The sequence below is a fragment of the Jaculus jaculus genome, chromosome 6 (assembly GCF_020740685.1).
Source record: "Jaculus jaculus isolate mJacJac1 chromosome 6, mJacJac1.mat.Y.cur, whole genome shotgun sequence".
Classification (NCBI taxonomy): domain Eukaryota; kingdom Metazoa; phylum Chordata; class Mammalia; order Rodentia; family Dipodidae; genus Jaculus; species Jaculus jaculus.
The window spans coordinates 113154249-113180409 of NC_059107.1; the positions used below are offsets into that span (position 1 = coordinate 113154249).

Sequence of the window (26161 nt, forward strand, 5' to 3'; positions counted from 1 at the left end):
GTCTAACTGGGTCCCGAGGACTCAAACCTAGGTCCTTTGGCTTTGTAGGCAAGTGTCTTAACTGCTAAATTTCTCTACTTTTTTTTTTTCTTTTTTTGGCCGGGGGTGGGGGTTGAGTTTTGAGATAGAGTCTCACTCTAGCCTAGGCTGACCTGGATTTCATTATGTAGTCTCAGGATGGCCTCAAACTCATGGCAATCCTCCTGCCTCTGCCTTCCAAGTACTAGAATTAGTAGTGTGTGCCACCACGTCTGACCTACTTTTGGATTTCTTTTCTGTAAATCATTAAGTAGTACTGATATTTAATAGCATCCTTTTTTGTCATGATTTAAAATTTTTTTTTGATAGAAAGAGGGGGGGAGAGAGAGAGAATGGGTGCATGAGGGCTTCTAGTCACTGCAAACGAACTCCAGACACATGCGCCACCTTGTGCATCCTGCTAATGTGGGTCCTGGGGAATAGAACCAGGGTCCTTTGGCTTTGCAGGCAAACACCTTAACCTCTAAGTCATCCCTCCAGCCCAGTCATGATATTTTTTTTCCAAGGAATTTTTTTTTTCCTCCACATAATTGAGGACATGAGTATATCATGGTCATATTTTCTGGTTAAAACGTTTTCTCTTTTCTGTTTTTGTTTTAGTTTTTTGAGGTAGGGTCTCACTGTAGCCCAGGCTGACCTGGAATTCACTATGTAGTCTCAGGGTGGCCTCGAACCTTTACTTCTACCTCCTGAGTGCTGAGATTAATGTGTCTGACAGAATTGATTTCTGTTTTATACTAAGTATGTTACTTTTACTGTATGATAGGCAGTAAGTACATCTAATAATAACATGAAATGTTTAACAAGTCATAACTCTGATCACTTTATTATAAATTTAAAGGAATATATTAATATATGTGTATTTATGCCTGTGTATGTATAAAGACATAGGCAAGATTTCACATACTCAGGAAAGCACAGAAACTGTTTTCATAGATTGTGTACCTACTCAGTAAATCATAATTTTTTAATTGATATAATTTATTTTTTATTTTCTTATGTATTTTTTATTTTTATTTTTATTTTTTATTTTTTGGTTTTTCAAGGTAGGGTCTCACTATAGCCCAGGCTGACCTGGAATTCACTATAGAGTCTCAGGGTGGCCTCAAACTCACAGGGATCCTCCTACCTCTGCCTCCTGAGTGCTGGGATTAAGTATTTTTTTATTGAGCTAAGGAGTGAAACTAGTGCTGTGTGCATACCAGACAGACAAGCACTATGACACCGAGCTGTATTCACAGCCCCTTGACTTGTGAGTAATGAGTCATTCAGAGATGATTCAGATTGATGATGATGAAAACCTGTTCCTGTGTGTGCTAGTTTACTCGTAACCTTAGGTAGGACCAGGTGTAACATGTTCTTTACATTCATCCCCTGAGGTCACTTTTTTTTTTTTTATATTATTGTGTGTGTGTGTGAGAGAGAGAGAGAGAAGGAGAGGGAGAGGGAGAGGGAGAGAAAATGGTGTGCCCAGACCTTTCAGCTGCTGTGAACAAACTCCAGACATGTGCACCCCCTTGTGCACATGTACAACATTGTGAGCTTGCGTCACTGCGTCTGGCTACATGGCACCTGAGATTTGAACATGCATTCTTGGGCTTCACAGGCAAGCACCTTAACTGTTAAGCCATCTCTCTAGCCCACATGTTTTTAAACATGTAACAGTGAACCTGTACCCTTTGTCCTCATTTCTAAAGAAACTTTGGGAAAATGGGAAAAAAGATCTTTTAAAGCATCAAACTGAATTTATGTTACTCCTGTGAAGTAGTGTGTGATTTGTGACTAATAATTTTATTCCAAGTTACTATCGACCATATAGTGCAAAAAGGCAGGCTGAGGGCTAGGTATTATAGATAGCTCAATGGTAAGAGAATTTGCCTAGCATGTGTAAGGTCTTGGATTTGAGCCCCTTTGCCCCCCACCTCCCAGAAAGCTAAGATTTTGAATTCTGAGTTCACCTCAGGTTTGAACAAGTTACTTAGCTGTTTTAACTTCTTTCTCTAAGAATTCAGTGAATTGCTGTGACTTTGTGTTACATAGAAGTTGCTTTATAAAGGGAACTGTTATCACTGGTCTTTCATGTAATTGAACTTGGTAATATGATTTCTAGATGAGTGAAGTTATTTCTGCCAAAAATATTTAAGGGTTCTTTCTACCTGTGTCCTCAAATCAAAATAATTGTTTTTTCTTTTTTTTGTAGAAAGTCACTCTAACCTGGAACTCACTTGATAGTCTAAGGCTGGCCTCAAACTCAAAAGTGATCCTTTTACTTCTGCCTCCAGACTGCTGGGGTTAAAGGCATGCACTACCACACCTGGCTCAAATCAAATACATACATATATATAATATATTTAAATATATATGTAATTTATTTATTTATTTGAGAAAGCAAGAGAAAGAAAGAAAGGAAGAGAGGGAGAGGGAGAGAATTGGCATGCCAGGGCCTCTGGCTGCTGCAAACGAACCTCAGACACATGTGCCACCTTGTTTATTTGGCTTTTGTGGGTCCCGGGGAATCTAACCTGAGTCCTTTGGTTTTGCAGGCAAATGCCTTAACCACTGATCTATCTCTAGCCTTCAAATTTCAATATTAAATTTATCTAGCTGTTAGGACCCTTGCTGTTCTTGCATTTTTTAAAATTCATTTTTATACCCTGGTTTAGATGATAAGCATATAACAAGTGCTTTGTGGCTTTACATAAAAATGGGTTGTTCAGATGAACGAAATGTGAATGGTAGTTTGGGGGCAATTCTAGAGAAGGGGGGGGATATCTTTTGTTTTGGTCTTCAGAGACTTAAATGTGATTACTGAGCATCTCTTAATACCCCTAAGTTTGCCCGCTACATGATGCTTAAAAAGCAAAGTAGAACTCAGCCTAGAGGGAGTTGGTTTATTTAAAGAGCAAATAATTAAGTTCAGACATCCCAACCATGTTGTACCTAGTTAAGTCATGTTAAGAGTTAATGTGTCCTTTTGATTCTTCCAAGTGGTCATAATACCTAAAGATAACAGATACATTTGAGGTAGTTAAACTTTTTCTCAGATTACTTGGAATGTCATATATAATTACAAGTAGAAACCCATGAATGATTAGCAGGGAAAGAAATGTCATTTATGTTGGTAGCTGTTTCTGAAGGGACTCATTTGATTAAAATCTATTCCTTTGTAAAATGACGGCACAGATTGTTGAAATGCGAAAGCAATATGAAAAATAGTGTGGTAGACACATCTTTATTACTTCTTGAAGTTAGGAACAAGAATCTTTTAGAAGTGACTGACTAGCTCTGTAGATGTTTAGATAAGAAAAACTGAAAATTGATGATGTTGTGTTTGGTAATTATCCTTTCTAAAATCTGTAACTTACTTTTCCTCAAATATTTTCTGCTAGATAAAGGAAAGCAAAGATATGAGATATATAAGTGTTGTGGGCTTGAAAAAACCAAGACCTTTGGCTGGATAGATGGCTTAGTGTTTAAGGCAGGTGCCTAAGGACCCAGGTTCAATTCCCCAGATCCCACATAAGCCAGATGCACATGATGGTGCATGTGTCTGGAGTTGGTTTGCACTGGCTAAAGGCCCTGGTACATCCATTCTCTCTCTCTCTCTCTCTCTCTCATAAATTAAGAAACAAAACAAACAAAAAACGTAGAGGGCTGGGGAGATTGCTCAGTCAGCAAAGTTCTTCCCACACAAGCATGAGAACCTGTGTTTGGATCCCTAGTACCCATATAAAACCTGGATGTGGTAGTTAGTTTGTAATCCTAGTGTTCCAGAGATAGGGGAATCCTGGACTTGCTGGCTAGCTAGTCTAGCTGAATCTGTAAGCTTTGGGTTCAATAGCAAACCCTGTGTGGTAGTTTGAATATATGTCCCCATATACTTGTGTGTTTTGTTAAAGCCTGTCTCCAGCCACCTGGTTGGGGGAGGTGTCACTGGGAGTGGATCCTGGGATCCAGCCCTAAGGTGTGTTTGAGGGAGACTTGAATTCCAGCCCAAAGTTACGCAGAGAGGTCGGCCCTCTGCTTGCATCCCTGCTGTTCACTCCTTTTTGGTGTGTGTGCAGGTGCTGGTGCTAGTGTTTTGCTTGGTGTTTTTCTGTCTGTTTGGATATATGGAAGCAGTTTCTTCTGCCACTAATGAAATTCCCCCTGGATCTATAAGCTTGAAATAAATCCCTTCTTCCTACAAACTACCCAGTTTAGATGCTCATCACAGCAACGTGAAACTAAGTACCACACCCCTGCCCCCCAAAACAACATGGAATACAATTAAGGAAAACATCTGATGTCAACTTCTGGCCTCCACATACACGTGAATTCTCATCTGCATACATATCTGTACCCACACACATATTAACATGTACACAAAAATGCATGCATACCTGGGCCTCCTCTTGGTACTGTGGATGAACTCCAGAAGCATGTGCCACTTTGTGCATCTGACTTTACATGGGTACTGGGGAATTGAACCTGGCTTGTACCTTTAACCACTGAACCATCTCCCAAGCCTATGCTTTTAGTAACTTCTAAGGTGACTGTGAATTTTCATGTACTTTGTGTTTCAGTCCATGGCAGTCATTATCATATTATGGTTGGCAATTGAAAATAATAGTTGCTTCTGGGCTTTTATAAAGGAAAGAATAGGGGTTCCTTCCCCTATGAAGTGGAATGGTTGTTCCAGGCCCTCCAGCCGCTGCAAACGAATTTCAGATGCGTGCACCCCCTTGTGCATTTAGCTTGAATGGGTCCTAGAGAATCAAACTTTAGCTTTGCAGGCAAACACCTTAATTGCTAAGCTATCTTTCTAGCCCTTAAGATTTTTATTTTATTTATTTATTTATTTATTTTTTAATATTTTTTGTTCATATTTTATTTATTTATTTGAGAGTGACAGACACAGGTAGAAAGACTGATAGAGGGAGAGAGAGAATGGGCGCGCCAGGGCTTCCAGCCACTGCAAACGAACTCCAGACGCGTGCGCCCCCTTGTGCATCTGGCTAACGTGGGACCTGGGGAACCGAGCCTTGAACCGGGGTCCTTAGGCTTCACAGGCAAGCGCTTAACCGCTAAACCATCTCTCCAGCCCAAGATTTTTATTTTTATTTATTTATTTGACAGAGAAAAAGAGAGTGAGAAGGAGGGTGGGGGAGAGAGAGAGAATGGGCACTCTAGGTCCTCCAGCCATTGGAAATGAACTCCAGATGTTTGTTCCCCCTTGTGCATCTGGCTAACATGGGTTCTGGGGAATCAAACCTGGATCCTTTGGCTTTGCAGGCAGATGTTTTAATCGCTAAGCCATCCCTCCAGCCCAGGAATTATGTTTGAACCCAGGTATGGTGGTACACATTTAATTCCAGCACTTGTGAGGCAGAGGTAGGAGGATTGTGGTGAGTTTGAGGCCACCCTATAACTATATAGTGAATTTCAGGTCAGCCTGGGCTAGAGCAAGACCCTACCTCAATAAAAACAAGGCCATTCATTGCAAGTTAGTGAATTGTGTTTAAAGATTTTATGTTTTTTTTTTTTAAATATCTGAGTCACATTCTTAATTACTGAACCTTTGTTTCAGAAATGGCCATTAAGAAGTGATGTCCAGATGCAACAGTCCATGTATCATAAAGTAAGATGCAGCGTGGCTTTTCAACCAGATTGGTAAGTGTGACTAATACTTATCAACTTTGGAAAAATATTTACTAAAAAATGTGGACATTTAAAAGTTGTGTTTTAGGGGCCGGGCGTGGTGGCGCACGCCTTTAATCCCAGCACTCGGGAGGCAGAGGTAGGAGGATCGCCGTGAGTTCGAGGCCACCCTGAGACTACATAGTGAATTCCAGGTCAGCCTGAGCCAGAGTGAGACCCTGCCTCGAAAAACCAAAAAAAAAAAGTTGTGTTTTTAGCCAGGTAGGTGTGGTGACACTACATGGTGAATTCCAGGTCAGCCTTGGCTAGAGTGAGACCCTACCTCAAAAAATCAGAGGAGGGATGGAGAGATAGCTTAGCTGTCAAGGCACTTGCCTGAAAATTCAAAGGATTGAGGTTCGATTTCCCAGGACCCACATAAGCCAGATACATAAGGTACCACATGGATTTGGAGTTCACTTACAGTAGCAGAAGGCCTTGGTGTGCCCATTCTCTCTTTCTCTCTTTCTCTGTCAAATCAACAAAATAATAAAAAAGAAAAAACAAGGGGGATATCCTTTAAGCATGGGGCTTCTTACTGGGCTGATAAAAAAGATTGAGATTAAATGATGGTAATGATTGCAAAACTTAGTGACTATAAATTCTGCTGTTGAAATGGATAGACCAAAGTCAACCTTTAGAATACCAAATCTTGAAAAACATAAAACTCAGTTGAGTTACAAAAGTATACAAAAGTTTTTTATCAAGTCCAATGATGATGTCCATATAATCCGCATAATTCAAGATTTTTTAACTGAGCCATAAAAGCAAAAAAAAAAACAAACAAAACAACAGCAACCCTCCCCCCCAAACAAAACATAAAAACCCCTCAAATACCCAAAACTCAATAATGGCACAGAATAAACATTCACACTGCAAAAGTTGGCATTGGGCCTAACAAATATTCAACCAATAAAATATTTAAAAGAACCAGGGTAAACATCAAACTCTGTAACTCCAAGTCCAACAACTTTAGGCAGTGACAAATCTCCAAGTCTGATCATTCTAACCAGCAACAAGTCTCTGGAACTCCAGTTCCACTCCTCCAGCTAGGTTGCTCACAGTCCTGGAAAACTTCATCCAGGGCTGGCAACTTTTCTTAGCAGCCATCTCATGGTCTCAGCATCTCTACTGGGTCTCCACTGCATCCCACAGTCCATCCTCATGGCTCCATTGGGTCTCTATGTAGGCATCCAACAAACCTGCTTCACACTGTCCATGGCCATTTCCAAAACACAAGACTATGTTGCAAACTCACTGACCCTCTCTCTTCTGAATTTCTTATACTCCACAATACCAGGGTGCCAGTTTGTTAATGCAGGGGGAAATAAAGCTGATCTTGAAGAACAGGACACTCCTTGAGCATTCATACCCCTTCAAAAAACTGCATTCTTTCTCTTGTTCCCATGCAGGTTAGCTGGCCCAATCTCAGTGGTTATAATCTCTCATACAATTGCAGCTGAACAGGCAGCAGTTTCGGCCTAAAGATTTCTTTTTGTGCCATATCCCTCTGCACATACCAGTCCATTTCTATGCAAAGCAATCCTGCAAAACTTCTCAGGACATGGCCATAATAGCAAGCCTCTCACACAAGCTGCTTTTAGCCCAGTCCAAGCAAAACTCTTTCTCATCCTAATAAGCCAAACCTTATGTTCCATAGTTCTTACTACATTCAGGTCTTTCAACTCTGACCAGAATAATCCATCAAGCTGTACTTACAGCACTGCAAGGTGTCTCTTAGGCCAAGCTTTCAAATCTTTCCACATTCCTCTTGAAAACCAGCTCCAAAAGGCCAAAGCCACAAAGGTATCTACCAGCAATCCTACTCCTGGTACCACACCAGTTCATTTCTACATAAAGCAACCCTACATAAGTTCTCAGGACACAAGCATAACAGCAAGCCTCTCACACAAACTGCTTCTAGCCCAGTGCAGGCAAAGTTCTTTCTCACCCTCATAAGCCAAACCTCAGAGTCCATAGTTCTTACTGCATTAAGGTCTTTCAACTCTGACCAGAATAATCCATGAAGCTGTAATTAAAGCACTGCAAGCCATCTCTTCAACCAAGGTTTCAAATTCTTCCATATCCCTCTTGAAAATCAGCTCCAAAAGGCCAAAGCCACAGAGTCAGATGTTTTAACAGCAACCCTACTTTTAGTACCAACTTTTCTGTTGCAGCTAGGTTTGCATTGCTGGCAGAAATCACCTGACCAAGAGCAGCCTTTGGGAAAAGGGTTTATTTTGACTTACAGACTCAAGGGAAAGCTCCACAATGGCAGGGGAAAGCTATGGCATGGGCAGAGGGTGGGCATCACCCCCTGGCCAACATAAGGTGGGCAATAGCAATGGAAGAGTGTGCCAAACACTGGCAAGGAGAAACTAGCTAGAAGACCGATAAGCCCACTCCCAACAATACCCTGCCTCCAGGAGGCGTTAATTCCCAAATCTCCATCATGTGGGAACCTAGCATTCAGAGCACCTAAGTTTATGGGGGACACCTGAATCAAACCACCACAGCTGTCTTTAATGCTTCCTACAAAGATTTTCACAGTTAAGTGGGCCCCTGGTCTTGGAGAATCTTTTCTTGACACAGACCTTCCACTTCATCCACCTTGGGTGACCTTGCATTCATGATACTGCATACACCTTCTCCCTGGTAGCATAGGTAATAAGCCCAAAGCCCCCGGGGTGCTTGGTGTTTTGCTCTCACATTCCCACATGGCTTGTGAGTGTTCCCATTGCTCAGAGTGGCTTTGATGAAGAGCTTCTGCAGCTGTCCGGGTTCCTTCGGAGACTGGGACTTCGACACGATGGTGTGAGAGGAGAGGCTTCAGCGGCACCCCCTCCCCCCGCATCCACAGGCAGAATGGCTACTTGAAATTTTTTTTAAAATATGTTATTTTTATTTATTAGAGATACTAGGTGTGCCATGACCTCCAGCTACTGAAAAACTCAAAATGCATGTGCCATCATGTGCATCTTGCTTATGTGTTTACTGGGGAATCAAACCTCTGTGTTTAGCCTTTGCAGACAAGCACGTTAACCACTAGGCCATCTCTCTAGCTCTGAAAAGTTTTTACAAACAAAATTAAATCTGTTTTTCTCAGAAAAGAATTCCACAAGGTGGGCTGGAGAGATGGCTTAGCGGTTAAGGTGCCTGCCTGCAAGGCCTAAGGACCCAGTTTGAATCTCCAGGTTTCACATAAGCACATAGTGGCATATGTGTCTGGAGGTCGTTTGCAGTGGCTAGAAGCCCTGGAGTGCCCATTCTCTCCTAATCTGCACCCCCCCACACTAATAAATAAAACTAAAATCTTAAAAAAAAAAAAAAGATTTCAGTGGCACATGCCTTTAATCCCAGCACTCAGGAGGCAGAGGTAGGAGGATCACCATGAGTTCAAGGCCAGCCTGAGAGTACATAGTGAATTCCAGGTCAGCCTGAGCTAGAGCTTGACCTTGCCTCAAGGAAAGAGGAAAAAAAAGAATTCCACAAGGTAAGAAATTATTAATCATAAACCAAATGTTCTTATCAGATTATGAAGGATTATGAAAGGTAAAGTTTTTTTTGCCTTTTGAAATAGAGTCTCATTTAGCTTAGGCTGGCTCAAATTCATTATGGAGCTGAGGCTGCTCTTAAACTCTTGATATTCTTTATTATATTAATTATATAAAGTTTTGAATTTTTATTTTATTTATTTGAGAGTGACAGACAAAGAGTCAGAGAGAGAGAGAGAAAATGGGAGCACCAGGGCCTCTAGCCACTGCAAACAAACTCCAGATGTATGCACCACCTTCTGCATCTAATGTGGCTTATATGGGCACTGGGGAATTGAGCCTTGAACCAGGGTCCTTAGGCTTCACAGGCAAGTGCTTAACCGCTAAGCCATCTCTCCAGCCCTATTAATTTATTTTTTAAAAACTCTTGCTGGGTGTTGTGGCACACACCTTTAATCCCAGTACTTGGGAGGCAGAGGTAGGAAGATCATTGTGAGTTTGAGGCCACACTGAGACTACATAGTGAATTCCAGGTCAGCTTGAGCTAGAGTGAGACCCTAGCTCGAAAACCAAATAAATAAATAAATAAATTAAATAAACAAAAACCATAAAGCTTAATACTCTTGCCTTCTCTTTCCATATGCTGGTATTCTATTTTTTTTAAAGAATTTAAAAAATATATATATATTAGGCTGCAGAGATGGCTTAGTGGTTAAGGCATTTGTCTGTGAAGCCTAAGGACCCAGGTTTGAATCCCCAGATCCCACGTGAACCAGATGCACATGGTGGCACAGGTGTCTGGGCTTTGCAGTGGCTAGAGGGCCTGGTGCACGCGTCATTCTCGATCTTGAGCGCTCTCTCTCTCTCTCTCTCTCTCTCTCTCTCTCTCTCTCTCTCTATTTATCTAAAGTAAATAAATAAAATATAAACTGGGCAGGGCGACTCTCACCTTTCGGTAGGAGGATTGCCATGAGTTCAAGGCAACCCTGAGAATACGTAGTGAGTTCTGGGTCAGCCTGGGCCAGAGTGAGAAAAGCCAAATAAATAAATAAATAAAATATAAAGATAGATGTTTTATTTGTTTATTTATTTGAAAGGGAGAGAATGGGTGTGCCAGGGCTTCCAGTCACTGCAAATGAACTCCAGATGCATGCATTTCTTTGTGCACCTGGCTTATGTGGATCCTGGAGAATCGAACCAGGATCCTTTGGCTTTACAGGCAAATACCTTAACTGCTAAGCCATCTCTCCAGCCCTAAATTTTTTTTTTTTATATTTATTCAAGAGAGAGAAAGTAGGTGCACTAGGGCCTCTAGCTGTTGCCAACAAACTCCAGATGCATGTGCCACCTTGTGCATCTGGCTTTGTGGGGTACTTGGGAGTTGAACCTTGGGTCCTTTGGCTTTGCTGGTAACCATCTTAACTGTTAAGCCCTCTCTCCAACCTTACATGTAGTTCTTGTTTATGAATTTTAAAAATTATTGCTAAAGTGATCAGCTTTTGAATGAGTAGTTGTATTATAATAATGTAGTATTCTGGTCCTTAGGCTTTATAATATTTTTTTGTTTATCTTTATTTATTTGAGAATGACAGAGAGAAAGAGGCAGAGAGAGAGTGGGTGCACCAGGGCCTCCAGCCACTGCAAACGAACTCCAGACCTATTCGCCCCCTTGTGCATCTGGCTTACATGGGTCCTGGGGAATGGAGCCTCAAACTGGGGTCCTTAGGCTTCACAGGCAAGCGCTTAACTGCTGAGTCATCTCTTCAGCCCATCCTTAGACTTTTGAAAGAAGAGATGTTGAGGTGAATAGATAGGATTTTTATTGTTTTGTTTACTTTGTACCAATAACTTGAACTCAGTTGCTTGGTAGCTTTAAGAAGTTATTTTGGTTAATTTTTCTCAGGAACATTTTGGACAGGTTCTTATGATTATTAGATTAATTCAATGTTCCACCTGAAAATGTAACTAGTTTTTTTAATATATTTATTTTCAGAGACAGAGAGAGAATGAGAATTAGGCAGATAATAGAATCAGTGTGCCAGGGCCTCTAAGCCACTGCAAGTGAACTCCAGACACATGTGACTTCTTGTGCATATGGTTTATGCGGGTCCTGGTGAATCAAACCTGGGTCTTTTGGTTTTGTAGGCAAGTGCCTTAAACTGCCAAGTCATCTCTCCAGCCCCAATAACTAATTCTTATTCATCTTTTTAAATATCACATGTCCTAAGAAGTAAATGTACACATCTTTTCCCCAGTTTCGAAACTGCTATAGATTTAATAAGATGAGATTTTAGTCTTGGTCTTGTAAACAAAGAGTCACAATAAAAAGGACTCAGATAATGAAGAAAGAACACACTGCCAAGATTTTTCCAAGTTCCTTGTGAAAGTGCCCTCCTCCTGCTTTTAGAGACAGAAGTATACTATGTAGTCAGGCTGCCTCAGCCTCCTCCACAGTGCTGGGATCACACCTGGAGCCACCTTTCCCCTCCTAGGAATTTAGGAGGAGGTTCTGGAGCATGTGTTTGCATGTTCACATCTCCCAGGATGTTGCTCACAGGCATTGAGATGGTGCTTCAGGGGAAATGCAGATCCTTCTAAAAGTCAAAAGGTATAATATCTGTGAACTTAGTGTGTTCCATCTTTGCCATTGTTCTTCTGGAAGATGAAACTTAAATCAACAATAATACATTGTGTGATATACAATGATGCTGGATTACAATGTTGGGTAATCCTAGGACTTCCCTCTAGAATAATTTATAAGTAGTTACTTAAATAATTTCATAACTTTTATAAATATTTGTTAGTGGTACTGGGGATTAAACCTAGGGCCTTACATGTTGTAGGCAAGTACCTGTACCACTAAGCTGTAGAGATTGCTCAGCAGTTAAAGTGTTTGCCTACAAAGCCTAAGTACCTGGCTTCAATTTTCCAGTACCCACGTAAAGTCTGATGCACAAAGTGGCACATGCTTCTGGAGTCTGTTTGCAGTAGCTGGAGGCCTGGGCATGCCCATTCTCTCTGTCACTCTTCTTTCTCTGTGCTTGCAAATAAATAAATGTATATATGTATGTATGTGTGTATGTGTGTGTGTGTGTGTATATATATATATATATATATATATATATATATATATATATATATGAGTATTTAAGAAAAGGTCAGTTTGTATTCATTTCTTTGTTAGAATTAAAAAGTATGAATTAAGCTGGGCATGGTGATGCACACCTTTAATCCCAGCACTAGGAGGATAACCATGAGTTCAAGGCCACCTTGAGACCACAGAGTGAATTCCAGGTCAGCCTGAGCTAGAGTGAGACCCTATCTTGAAAACAAACAAAAAAGTATGATAATAAGTGGGAAGAATGCAAACATTTGCTTAGAAGTTTGTCTAAAATCTTTTAGAGCAGCTCAGAAAGGAATGATAGAGCCTAACAAAAGCATGCATTTTTTTTTTCTTGTAGAAATTATCAATGCTACTTGAGGAAAGCTTAGTACTGGAAAGGTATTACCTATACTATGAGACATTTGTCATTTTCTATTACATGTTAGTATCTCTGTTGTATTGTATTTAAACATTGACCTTATTTTATTTATTGACTTTTTTCAAGGTAGGATCTCAATGTAGCCCAGGCTAACCTAGATTTCACTACATAGTCTCAGGGTGGCCTTGAACTCAAGGGTGATCCTCCTACCTCAGCCTCCCAAGTGCTGGGATTAAAGGCATGCACAACCATACCTGGCTTTCTTTGTTTTTCAAGGTATGCTCTTGCTCTAGCCTAGCTGACCTGCAATTCACTATGTAGTCTGGCCTTGAACTCACAGCAGTCCTCCTACCTTGGCCTTCTGAGTGTTGAGACTAAAGGCATGCACCACCATGCCTGCCAAGCTTCAGTTTACTCAATTTAATACAATTTAAGAAACCCACAGAGAATTAAGTACATTTCTTGACTGCTGTAAGATGTCAGGATAGATTTTGAGTAATTCATTGTTAACATAGGTCAGTCTATGTGTGGAAGACCTCATATATTCTGACTACTTGGTTTGATGTGAGCTTGTGGAAAAATCAGCCCATGTAGGTGGTGAAATAAAGGAATACCGATTGGCTGATAGTCTGTTAACTTTTGGGGGATGGGTGTTTGAGGTAAATTTTCTCTCTAGCCCAGGCTGACCTGGCATTTACTATGTAGTCTCAGGGTCGCCTGAAACTCAACAGCAGTCCTCCTACCTCTGCCTCCTAAGTGCTGGGATTAAAAAAGATGTGTGCCACCACACCCGGCTGTAGTCCATTACTTTAATACTTTGGAGCACGGGTCCAGCCAGTCCCAGTGCTCCAGTGTCTGAGGCTCAAAATTGGCTAAGACTGGGAACTTCTGACTCACATTTCTTACTGTATGGTAAGGCTTCAGGTGTCACAATTAAATTTAACTGTGGTTGTGAAATTTGTCCTCAAAACTGGATAGTTTTATAGTTTCATAAAAGAATACAATTATTTTAAATACCCTTATGTTTCGTGTTGTACTCAAGAGTTCCATGTGATCTGACTTGATTTTATTTTGTTCAGTTACTTTAGGTTAAAAAAAAAAAATCAAAACTCGGAATAGATTGAAACTCCACACAAATTGCTACCACAGAACAAAAGTGCTGATCAAGTTGAATCAACCCCTGTAATGTATTCTGAAAGGAAAACCTCTCCTCTCTCCCCCAATTTGAAGAACAAGCATTTTCCTTGCCAAGAAGTACTGACTTTAAATGGACCAGCTGTCCATATTAGGAGCATAGGGTTGCTAAGGTGACCATGGCTATTTGGAGAAGAATGCAGCTGAGAGGGCAAGTTCTTGATGTGTGAGCTGAGGGAAAGAATGTGGTGTGATCGTACATCATTCCTCCTAATCACATGCTCAAAGTGCTGTGTGGGCAGCATGCAGAAATACAGGGCTGAGAGCTCGAGTTTGTGTGTTGAAAATCATTCTGTTTTCATGTGAGCCAGAAGCTTACAGTTCAGAAGGAAAATGTCTGCCTTGTGTATATCTGTGTGCAGTCAGGGGGAGGCTACTTAATAGTAGATAAAATGGAACTGAATTTCTTTTGCTTGATAGGCATAAGCATCCATTATATTTAGTTTTTAAAAAGTGTCTTGGGATAAATATTTTACCAGCTCATCCCTTTTAGTCATCAGTACAGTGCTAATGGGCTCCCAATTCAATGTTGTATTCTTTTTTTTTTTTTGTCTTTTTTTTTTCTTTTCATGGTAGGGTCTCACTCTAGCTCTGGCTGACCTGGAATTAACTCTGTTTTCTCAGGGTGGCCTCAAACTCATGGCAATCCCCTTACCTCTGCTTCCCAAGTGCTGGGATTAAAGGCATGCACCATCACGCCCGGCTTTGCTCTGTTTTTTTTTTTTTTTTAAAGGTAAAGTCTTGCTCTAGCCCAGGCTGACCTGAAATTCACTATTCAGTCTCAGAACTCACAATGATCTTCCTGCATCTGCTTTCTAGTGCTAGGATTGAAGGCTTGTGCCACCATGCCTGTCGAGACTCCACCTTTTAGAGTCTACCATGAGCACTGATGCACATACTTGAAGTGAGGCGTAGACACAGACTGAACTCTGTGCTGTTTTGCTTTTAGTTTTTATTTTTATTTCTAAATCTCTTCAATAATGTATTAATTTTGGTGGGGGAGGGACAGAATCTCATATATTTCAGCCTGGCCTCAAACTTATTTTGTAGCTTAATAGGACCTTGAGCTGATCCTCCTGCTCCCTCCTCCTGACTGCTGGGATTACAAGCATGCGCAACCGTCCTTGTTTATGGGGTTTTGTTTATTGAACACTAGGCTGCACGCTTGCTAAGCAAGTACTCTGCATCCCATCCTAATAATATGTTGACTTAAATGAGGCATACAGGGTAATATCTGCGATGTGAATTAATTAGAATGGTGACAGCTCTATAATAGCCCTATATTACATTCTTTTTCATTTAGTTTTGATTTTTAAAAATATTTTAGCCGGGCGTGGTGTCGTACACCTTTAATCCCAGCACTCGGGAGGCAGAGGTAAGAGGATTGCCATGAGTTCAAGGCCACCCTGATACTCCATAGAGAATTCCAGTTCAGCCTGGGCTAGAGTGAGACCCTACCTCAAGGGAAGAAAAAGAGAGAAAAGAGAGAGAGGGAGGGAGGGAGGGAGGGAAACACACAGACAGAATGAATCAGTGCACCAGGGCCTCTAGTCACTGCAGGTGAACTCCAGATGGATGTGCCACCTGTTCATCTGGTTTATGTGGGCCCTAGGGAATTGAACCTGGGTTCTTTGGCTTTGCAGGGAAGTGCCTTAACCACTAAGCTATCGTTCTAGCCCTTGTTTTGTTTTTGACTTGGGGTTTCATTGTGTAGCCCATGCTGGTCTTGAACTCATCCTTCTTCAACCTCCCAAGTGCTGAAATTATAGGTGTAAGCCATAACACTGGGTTCTTTATTTTCTTTAACCAGTGAGCCTTCTTACTAGCCTTTTTTATTTTCTTAATTAGATAATATACTTGATTTGACAGTATTGTTTTTTATTAGTTTCATAATTACAGAATAATTTAACTTCTGAAGTAGGCTGATTATGTGGCATTTCTTATGTAGACCTTGATAACCTTTGACATTCTGTGTAGCCTGTCCCCTCCTCCCAACTCCGAATAAGCAATGTATGATCAATTTACACATACATGCTTATGAGGGCACACACACCCCTTCTCAACAGTCCTAAATGTTAATGTAGTCAAATGGAAAGGGGTTTTCTCCTTAAGAATCTTTTCTTAACTAGAGGCCCTTTACTACCTTTAGTAAAGCCACTCAACACTTTTCTCTCTTGCCTTTCATATTTAACACTTAAATTACCCTAGGCACTGATTTTCCTGTTTTCTTTTGCTTGAGAGTGAGAGATAGGGTGCAATTCTCTGTTCTTTTTGTTTGGTTTTAGTTTTCAAGCTAGGGTCTCGATCTAGCCCTGGTAGTCCCTCTGTAGTTCCCAGGCTGGCCTCTAACTCACAGTGCTTCACCTAACTCTGCTTCCCAGGTGCTGAGATTAAAGGCATGTGCCACCATGTCACCTTCTGTTCTTTTTGAAATATGCAGTTGATTATTCAAGCGCACTTTTGTATGTATATATGTATGTGTGGTGTGTGTGTATGCAAGTGGGTATGTATGTGAGTGGGGGCTTGTGCACATGGGTATGCATTTGGAAGAGGCCAGAGTATGTTGAGTGTTTTCCTTGATTACTTTCCTTTATTAACTGAGGTAGGATCACTCATTTGAGTCCATAACTCACTGATACAGCTAGTCTTGCTAGTCAGGTTCCAAAGGAATCTCCTGTTTCTGCCCCCTAAGCGCTGGTATTACACATGGCAATCCTCCTATCTCTGCCTCCTGAGTGCTGGGATTAAAGCTTTGTGCCACCACGCCCGGCTTCCACATAAGTTTTGATATGCCATATTCTTGGTTTTAGTTATTTTTAAAGTGGTTCTTGGGCTGGAGAGATGGCTTAGTGGTTAAGTACTTCCCTGTGAAGCCTAAGGGCCCCGGTTCAAGGCTCGATTCCCCAGGACCCACGTTAGCCAGCTGCACAAGGGGGCGCACACATCTGGAGTGGTTTGCAGTGGCTAGAAGCCCTGGCACGCCCACTCTCCCCTCTCTCTCTCTCTCTCTCTCTCTCTCCCCCCCTCTCTCTCTCTCTCTGCCTCTTTCTCTGTCTGTTGCTCTCAAATAAATAAGTAAAAATAAACAAAAAAAATTTTTAAAAGAGGTTCTCATTATTAGGGAATATATTCTTAATTTCAAATATAAATAACTTTTTTTTAAAAGTTTTTATTAGCATTTTCCGTGATTATTAAAAACACATCCCATGGTAATTCCCTCCCTCCCAGATAACTTTTAAATGTAAAGTTTTATAATATGTTCCCAGTTACTACATTATGGTCAGAGACTATAATGTAAATTATAAAGATATTTGAAGACTTACATATAGCTAGTTTTCATAAATGTCCAGGTGTATTTGGAAAGAATGTAAATCCTCCAATTCTTAAAAATAATATATACTTTTTATTCTATGGCTTTTGACCTACCTGTATTTTGGGTTGTTTCTGATAAGTAACATTAAATTGGAATGTCTCTCTCATTTTTCTTCTGTTGATGGTGCTAGAGACTGAACTCAGGCCCTCATGTATGCAAGGCAAACATTGTCAACTGAGCTATATCCCCCTCTTCATTCTTAACTGGAGAGTTTCTGTCAGTTGTGATTCCTAATAGATAGATTTGGATTTATTTTATTTCCATGGCTTTTCTATTTGTTCTCTTTATCCTTCCTATTTATTTCTTTTTTTATTTTTTGCTTGCTTTTTGAGGTAGGGTCTCATTCTAGCTCAGGTTGACCTGGAATTAACTATGTACACTCAGGGTAGCCTTGAATTCACAGCGATCTACCTACCTCTGCCTCTGGAGTACTGGGATTAAAGTAAAGGCGTGTGCCACCATGCCCGGCTTCATTATTTTGTATTGCATTAAGTACATGCATGTTTTATTTTATTCCATCTTCCCTGTAGTGTTTTGCATTCATGTACATTTGTTTATAAATTGATATATTGTTTGTGTGTGTGCCTGTGTTTTGTTTTTTGGATTTTCAAAGTAAATTATTACTCTGGCCCAGGCTGACCTAGAATCCACTGTGTAGTATCATGGTGGCCTTAAACTCACAGAGATTCTCCTACTGCTGCCCCCTGAGTGCTGAGATTAAAGTCATGGCTATCTCCAATATATTGTTTTTGTGGTGTTTGTATACTTTTTTATTTATTTATTTGAGAGAGAGAGACCGTGGGCATAAATAACACAGCCTCTTACCACTGAAAATGAACTCTAGACACATGTGCCACCTTGTGCATCTGGCTTACATGGTGCTAGGGAATTGAACCTGGGTCCTTAGGCTTCATAGGCAAACACCTTAACTAAACCATCTCTCCACTCACACCCCCCATTGACACAGAATAGCATGTTAACCTACACTGGCCTGAAATTCACTGAGTAGTTGAGGGTGACCTTGAATTCCTGATCCTCTTGTTTCCACCTGAGTGCTAAGGGTTAGATGACCCACACAAGGCTAGTCTAGCTATTTTGACATGTATATTTTTCTTAGGAAAAGTCTAAAAATAATCAGTATCTTCACACTGTTTTAAAATAATTTTTTATTAAAAATTTACAGCATCAGTAACATATACACAATTGTCACTAACTGAACGTTGCCTCCAATATATTTCTATATAATACTTAACATTATTAAACTTAAAACTGCTATGCTGTTTTGTTGGCTTTAAATAATAGACAATTATTTGTAGTCATTTAAGTGAGATATATGTTTTATAACCACATATTACATGTAAAACTGATTAAAAAAAAACAATCATCAGCACTGTCACCTTTCCAAAGTCCATCTCCTTCCCCCTCTTTTATATTCCAAATCAAAGAAAGACAGGATCATTATCCAGTATCTTAGTATCTTCTCCTAAACCTAAAAGCAAAAAGAAAGGTGGCTTTTGATTCAACCATTGAAAAATGTCAATTTCTCCTCATTCCATCATTCATCACTGAGGAAAGGAGTGCACAAAACATTGTACCACATAAACAAGTAACTGTTTATACTGTTCTTTTGAATAATGCACTAGCATAGAATGCTCTGGTTTTCTTCTTCCTAAGCAGTAACGCTATAGTCTATGATCTTAGTAATAACTTTTTCCACGTTCATGCATGGTTCTAACATGTCAATCTTTGTTTAAAATTATTTCCTACTTGGCAGTTTTCTTTAAAAAAAATTTTTTTTTTTTTTTGAGATGGGATCTTCCTCTAGCCCAGCCTGACCTGGAATTCTCTCTGTACTCTCAGGTTGGCCTTGAACTCACAACGAACTTCTGACCTCTGCCTCCCAAGTGCTGGGATTATTTTCAAGCAATGGGGCAGGGTGAGGGGGACAGACAGAGAATGGGCACACCAGGGTCTCCTGGTATTGCAAACAAAGTCCAGATGCATGCATTAGTTTGTTCACCTGGCTCATCTTGACTCATCCCTTTTTGGGTCTGGCCATCCTTACATAATAATTGTTTTTCCACCTATGAAATATATACTTCAGGGACCAGAGAAAGATGGCTTAGCAGTTAAGTTACTTGCCTGCAAAGCCTACGAACCCATGTTACACTCTCCAGATCCTATGTAAGCCTGACACACAAATTTACATAAGTGCACAAGGTTGTCCATGCGCACAAGATGTCACACACATCTGGAACTTGATTGCAGTGGCTGTAGGACTTGGTGCACCAATCCCCTTCCCCTCTCTCATAAGAAAAAAAAAAGGAATATATCTTTAAGTGAACTTTTCTGATAAAAAAGGTGTCTTGAGCCGGGTGTGGTGGCGCACGCCTTTAATCCCAGCACTTGGGAGGCAGAGGTAGGAGGATTGCCATGAGTTCAAGGCCACCCTGAGATGACAGAGTTAATTCCAGGTCAGCCGGGACCAGAGTGAGACCCTACCTCGAAAAACCAAAAAAAAAAAAAAAAAAAAAAAAAAGTGTCTTTTTCTGAAAATGTTTATTTTTATCTCCATTGTTGAAAGAAGCTCATCTGTGGATAAAATTGGAGTTTTTTTTTCTTTTCAATTTTTTTTTTTATTAACAACTTCCATGATTATAAAAAATATCTCATGGTAATGCCCTCCCTTCCCCCACTTTCCCCTTTGAAACTCCATTCTCCATCTCTTATTTTGATGTCATGAACTTTTCCTTGTCTTGTGTAGGTAGTGTCCGGCACTGTGAGGTCATGGATATCCAGGCCATTTTATATCTGGAAGAGCATGTTGTAAGGAGTCCTACCCTTCCTTTGCCTCTGACATTCTTTCTGTTACCTCTTCTGCTATAGACCCTGAGCCATGGAAGATGTGATAGGGATGTGGCACTCCTGTCACTTCTTTCCAGTACCATGATGCCTTCTGAGTCATCCCAAGGTCACTGCCATCTGAAAAGAGAAGCTTCTCTACCAAAAGTGAGAGTAGCATTAATATAAGGGTATGAACATTAAAAGAAGTGCTTACTGGGTAGTTTGATAAGCATAGTATATACATTTAGCAAGACAGCAGCAGATGTTACACTCCTAGGGCTGATGAATACTCCCGATGACTAGGGATGTAGAACATTTTTTTAGATGCTTATATGCCATCCATATTTCTTCTTTTGAGAACTCTCTATTTAGTTCCATAACCCATTTTTTAATTGGCTTGTTTGATTTCTTATTTAATTTTTTGAGTTCTTTGTATATCCTAGATATTAATCTTCTATCAGATGTATAGCTGGCAAAGATTTCTTTCCATTCTGTAAGTTGCCTCTTTGCTTTATTCACAGTGTCCTTTGCCATACAAAATCTTTGTAAATCATGAGGACCCAGCAGTTAATATGGGGTTTTATTGCCTGAGCAATTGGGGTTGTATTCAGAAAGGCTTTGCCAAGACCAATATTGAAGGGTTTCCCCTACTTTTTCCTCTAGCAGTTTCAGAGTTTCAGGTCTGATGTTAAGATCTTGAATCTATTTGGACTTAATTCTTGTACACAGAGAGAAAGAAGAGTCTGTTTTCATCTTTCTACAGATACATATCCAGTTTTCCCAGCACCATTTTGTTGAAGAGGCTTTCTTTTCTCCAATGACTATTTTTGGCGTTTTAATGGACTATCAGGTGGCTGTAGCTACTTGGTCTTACATCCAGTTCCTCTGTTCTGTTCCATTGATGTGCATGTCAGCTTTTGTGCCAGTACCATGCTGTTTTTGTTATTATGGCTCTGTAGTATAGGTTAAAATCAGGTATGGTGATACCACCAGCCTTATTTTTGTTGCTCAGTGCCGTTTTACATATTCGACGTTTTTTGTGACTCCAAATGAATTTTTGGATTTTTTTTCCTATTTCTGTGACGAATGCCATTGGAATTTTGTTTTTGGATGCAATTGTAAATGGGAGCAATTCTCTGATTTTATCCTGTGTGTATTTGTTGTTAGCATATAGGAAGGGTATTGGTTTCTGTGTGTTTATTTTGTATCCTGCTACATGGTTATAGGTGTGTATCAGCTCTTAACAGTTTGCTGGTAGAGTCTTTAGGGTCCTTTTTATATAGAATCATGTCATTTGCAAATAATGATAAGTTGATCTCTTCCTTTCCACTTTGTATCCCTTTTATGTGTGTCTCTTGCCTTACTGCTATGGCTAAGCCTTCCAGTACTATTTTAAATAAAAGTGGGGATAGTGGTCACCCTTGTCTTGTTCTTGATTTTAGTGGAAAAGCTTCCAGTTTTCCCCCATTTAGTAATATGTTGGCTGTAGGCTTGTCATAAATAGCCTTTATTATATTGAGATATGTTCCTTCTATTCCTAGTCTCTGTAGGACTTTTATCATGAAAGAATGTTGGATTTTGTCAAATGCTTTCTCTGCATCTAATGAGATGATCATGTGTCTTTTGTCCTTCAGTCTATTTATATAATGTATTACATTTATCGACTTGTGTATGTTGAACCATCCCTGCATCTCTGGGATAAAGCCTATTTAGTCGGGGTGAATGATCTTTCTGATATATTCTTGTATTCTGTTTGCCAATATTTTGTTGAGAATTTTTGCATCTATGTTCATGAGGGAGATTGGTCTGTAGCTTTCTTTTTTTTTGTTCTACCTTTGCCTGGTTTTGGTGTCAGGGTGATGCTGGCTTCATAGAAGGAATTTGGTAGGATTTCTTCTTTTTCTATTTTATGGAAAAGCTTAAGAAGCAATGGTGTTAGTTCTTTTCTAAATGTCTGGTAAAATTCACCAGTGAATTCATCTGGGCCTGGACTTTTTTTAGTTGGGAGATTTTTGATAACTGCTTGGATCTCCATACTTGTTACAGGTGTATTTTAGTGAATAATCTCATCTTGATTTAATTTTGGTAGGTCATGTAAATCAAGGAAATCATCCATTTCTTTCAGATTTTCATACTTAGTGGAGTATATGTTTTTATAGTTTGTCTCTAAATTTTTTGAATTTTTCCTGGTAACTGTTGTGATGTTGCCTTTTCCATCTCTAATTTTATTAATTGTGTCTCCTCTCTCATCAGATTTGCTAAGGGTTTATCAATCTTGTTTATTCTTTCAAAGAACCAAATCCTTCTTTCATTGATCTTTGAATTTTTTTTAGGTTTTTGTTTTATTAATTTCTGCCCTAATCTTTTTTCTTCCCGTCGATTGATTTTCAGTTTGTCTTGCTCTTTTTCCAAGACTTTAAGATGAATCATCAGGTCATTTTCTTGAGACCTTTCTAATTTCTTAATATCGGCACTTTAAGCTATAATTTTCCTTCTTAGGACTGCCTTCATTGTGTCCCAAATGTTGTGGTATGCTGTGTTCTCATTATCATATGACTCTATGAGATTTTTGATTTCCATCTTGATTTCTTTACTGACCGATTCATCATTTAGTAGTGTATTATTTAGTTTCCATGATTTTGTGTATACTCTAGCTTTCTTTGCTATTGATTTGTAGTTTGATTCCATTGTGATCAGATTGAATGCAAGGAATTATTTCAGTTTTCTTGTATTTGTTAAGATTTGCTTTGTGTCCTAATACATGGTCTGTTTTAGGGAATTTCCATGTGCTGTTGAAAAGAATGTATATTCTGCAACATTTGGATGAAATGTCCTGTAGATATCTGTTAGGTCTATTACTTCTATGACCTCATTTAGTCCAGATGCCTCTCTGTTTATTTTTTGCCGGGGTGACCTGTCAATTGATGAAAGTAGGGTGTTGAAGTCACCCACTACCACTGTGTTTGGTGTTAATCTGTGACCTTAGTTCTAATAGCGTTTGTTTGATGAAGTTGGGAGCCCCTAGGTTAGGTGCATATATATTTAGGATTGTAATGTCTTCCTGTTGGAGTGTCCCTTTCATCAATATAAAGTGACCTTCCTTAAATTTCCTAACTAATGTTGGACTGAAGTCTGCCTTGTCAGATATTAGGATAGCAACCCCTGCTTGTTTTCTAGGTCCATTTGCTTGAAACACCATTTTCCAACCTTTCACCCTAAGATAGTGTCCATCCTTTGTAGAAAGGTGAGTTTCTTGGAGGCAACAAATTGTAGGATCCTGCTTCTTAACCCAGTCTGCAAACCTATGTCTTTCTGTTGGGGCATTGAGGTCGTTGATTTAAGAGACATTATTGAAAGGTGTGTATTTTTTTTTTTTTTTTGCCATTTTTTGGTAGGTCTTCCAGTTTTACCTTTGCTCTCTTGTGTTAACTAGTATTTAAGTATTGTTTTTTCCAGGTTCCTTCCTTATATGTGTGATTTTCTTTGTGGTCAATGTGAAGGATTCTTTCAAGTATTTTCTGTAGAGCTGGTTTTGTCTTCAAATATTCCTTTAACCTGCTTTTGTTGTGGAATGTCCTTATTTCTCTGTCTATTTGAATGAATAGCTTTTCAGGATAAGAATACCTTGGTTGACAGTTGTCATCTTTTAGAACTTGGAATACATCGCTCCAAGCCCTTCTTGCTTTTAAAGTTTGTGTTGAGTAATCTGCTGTGATCCTGATGGGCTTGCCTTTGTAGGTATCTTGATTTTTCTCTAACTGCTTTCAATATTTTTTCTTTGGTTTGTATGTTTGGTAGTTTAATTATAATATGGCGAGGAGAGGTTCTTCCCAGGTATTTTCTGGCTGGTGTTCTAAAGGATTCCTGTATCTGCATTGGCACTTCTTTCCCAATTTGGGGGAAGTTTTCTTCTTTGATTTTGTTGAACATGCCTAGTATACCTGTGGAGTGAAATTCTTCTCCTTCTACTATACCCTGCATTCTTATGTTTGATCTTTTCATAGTGTCCTGAATATCTTGATTCCCATTCATACTTGCCTATTAGTTTGTCATTCTCTTTGTTGGACTGTATTAGATCTGCCACCTGGTTTCTAGCTTAGGTATTCTGTCTTCTCCTTCATCTGTTCTACTGGTGAGATTTTCTATAGAGTTTTTTATTTCATTAACTGTGTTCTTCATTGCTAGTAATTGTGACTGGTTTTTATTTATATCTCCTTATTTATGTCTTGAATTGACCTCTTTATTTCATTAAATTGGTTTCCTGTGTCTTTGAGTTCTTTGATTTCCTCTTTGACTTCTTTGAGCATATTTATAATCATTCCTTTGAAATCTTTCTCAGGCATTTCCCATAATTCATTCTCACTTGAGATCATTTCTGATGCATTAATGCTTTTCCGTGCATTTATATTGTCTTGATTTTTGGTGCTTCTTGTGTTATAATGTATATATTTTTGCATCTTGGATCAATTTAATACTTGGATTTTCTAGTTAGCTGCAGTATTATTAGATGTGTAAGTCAATCTGATGTTATATATCTTCAGGGTAGGGGCTTAAGGTACTAGGTGTGGCTCTCAAGACTCAGAGTATCTACATAAGTGACCCTAGGTGTTGGGTTTCCCTGCTATGAGAGTATACAAGAAGGCTATGTGGAACAAAATACCAGCAGATTCTAAAATTTAACTAAACAATGTACACATTCAATTCAAAACAGCACAGAGCATTTATGCAAGGGTAGGTATTATGACAACCAGATCCTCTAACAAAGTCATTGTCCCTTAGGGTGTGTGGTGACCCACACTTAATCCTGTCATTAAGGAGGTTAAGATTTCTGGTCTGTTGAGGGTTCCAAGTCAGCTTGTGACCAAGTGAGACCCTTCCCTTATGTACAAAGAAGAAACAAAGCCACTATAAATCAAGAAGCAGCAAATAACAAGCCCAAAATATAGCTTATTTAAGAATGGCAAATCTGACCATCCATCAGATTTAACCTTTAATTTATCCTGATCAATTAGCACTTCTGGTTCAGGTCTATATACCAGGTTTATTTGGCAGGTACTGACCTGGTGTAATCCTAGTTACCTTTTGGGATGAGTTTGGTCTCAGTTATGCTGCACTCCTACTTGGGTACCCACTTTGGTGCACTGTGGGTTAAAGTAGGCTGGCTGGGTCATTGGATTGCTGCTCCGGTCATTGGTACTGGGTGCTGTGAGCTCCCTTTCCCTGGTGTCTGGTGCTTCCTGGCGCTTGCATTGCCAGTTTTGGAGCTGAGGCTAGAGCTGGTGGTTCTAGTTGTCCCACTGGTCCATGTGATCCTCTACCTTGTAATCTGCTCCTCCTTGTTTGCTGCTGTCCTCCCTTCATGTTTCTTGAGTTTGCAAGGAGCTGCAGTGTGAGTGGAAAATCTCCTCAGCTGGATTTTCCTGTGGCTCAAGCTGAGCCTGGCAGCTGTGACCCCACGGACCATGGTGTCGCCGCTGCTAGAGCCGCTTCTGCCTGCCTGTGTGGGCTTGGGATGCTCTGGATCTCTCCTACTTCTCTGCTGCTGTTGCTAGTTTCTTATACACCTCACTTTTTAGTAGAAGAGTGTATTTTGTTGTTTTGTTTTTTTTTCTTTTTCTCCCCTAGGCTGCTTTTGTGTGTGCCACCACCTTAACCCGAAGTCCTAAAATTGGAGTTTTGGGGCTGGAGAAATGACTCAGCTGTTAAGATACTTGCCTGCAAAGCCTATGGACTCAATTTCATTTCCCAAGTACCCACATAGAGTAGATGCACAAGATGGTGCATGTGTCTGGAGTTAGTTCACATTGGTTGGAGGCCCTGGTTTGCCCATTCCCTCCCTCCTTCCCCTGTCGCGAGCACTCTCAAAGGTGATTGGTTGAGAGGATTCCGCCCATGAAGGTCAATAATACTCAGACGCTGGTGTACTCGCAAAGGAGTTTACTGGGATGAAAGTCACACACAAGCAAGTCCAAACTATCACAACTAATATTATAGCTAATATAATATATATCCAAATTATATTCATCACTACTAACACAATATTTCTAGTGAGTCTA

The 26161-nt window shown here is 39.9% G+C and overlaps 1 protein-coding gene across 4 annotated transcripts in view; it reads left to right on the forward strand.

Annotated features, from left to right (window-relative positions):
- The window catches only part of Frs2 (fibroblast growth factor receptor substrate 2), a 154604-nt gene that overhangs the window by 78541 nt on the left and 49902 nt on the right, over positions 1-26161 (forward strand). For all 4 annotated transcript variants that reach the window (XM_045151874.1, XM_045151876.1, XM_045151875.1 and 1 more), the window contains one exon: positions 5609-5691. The gene's annotated coding sequence lies outside the window, so the exon portion shown is untranslated. The remainder of the gene's footprint in view (positions 1-5608; positions 5692-26161) is intronic.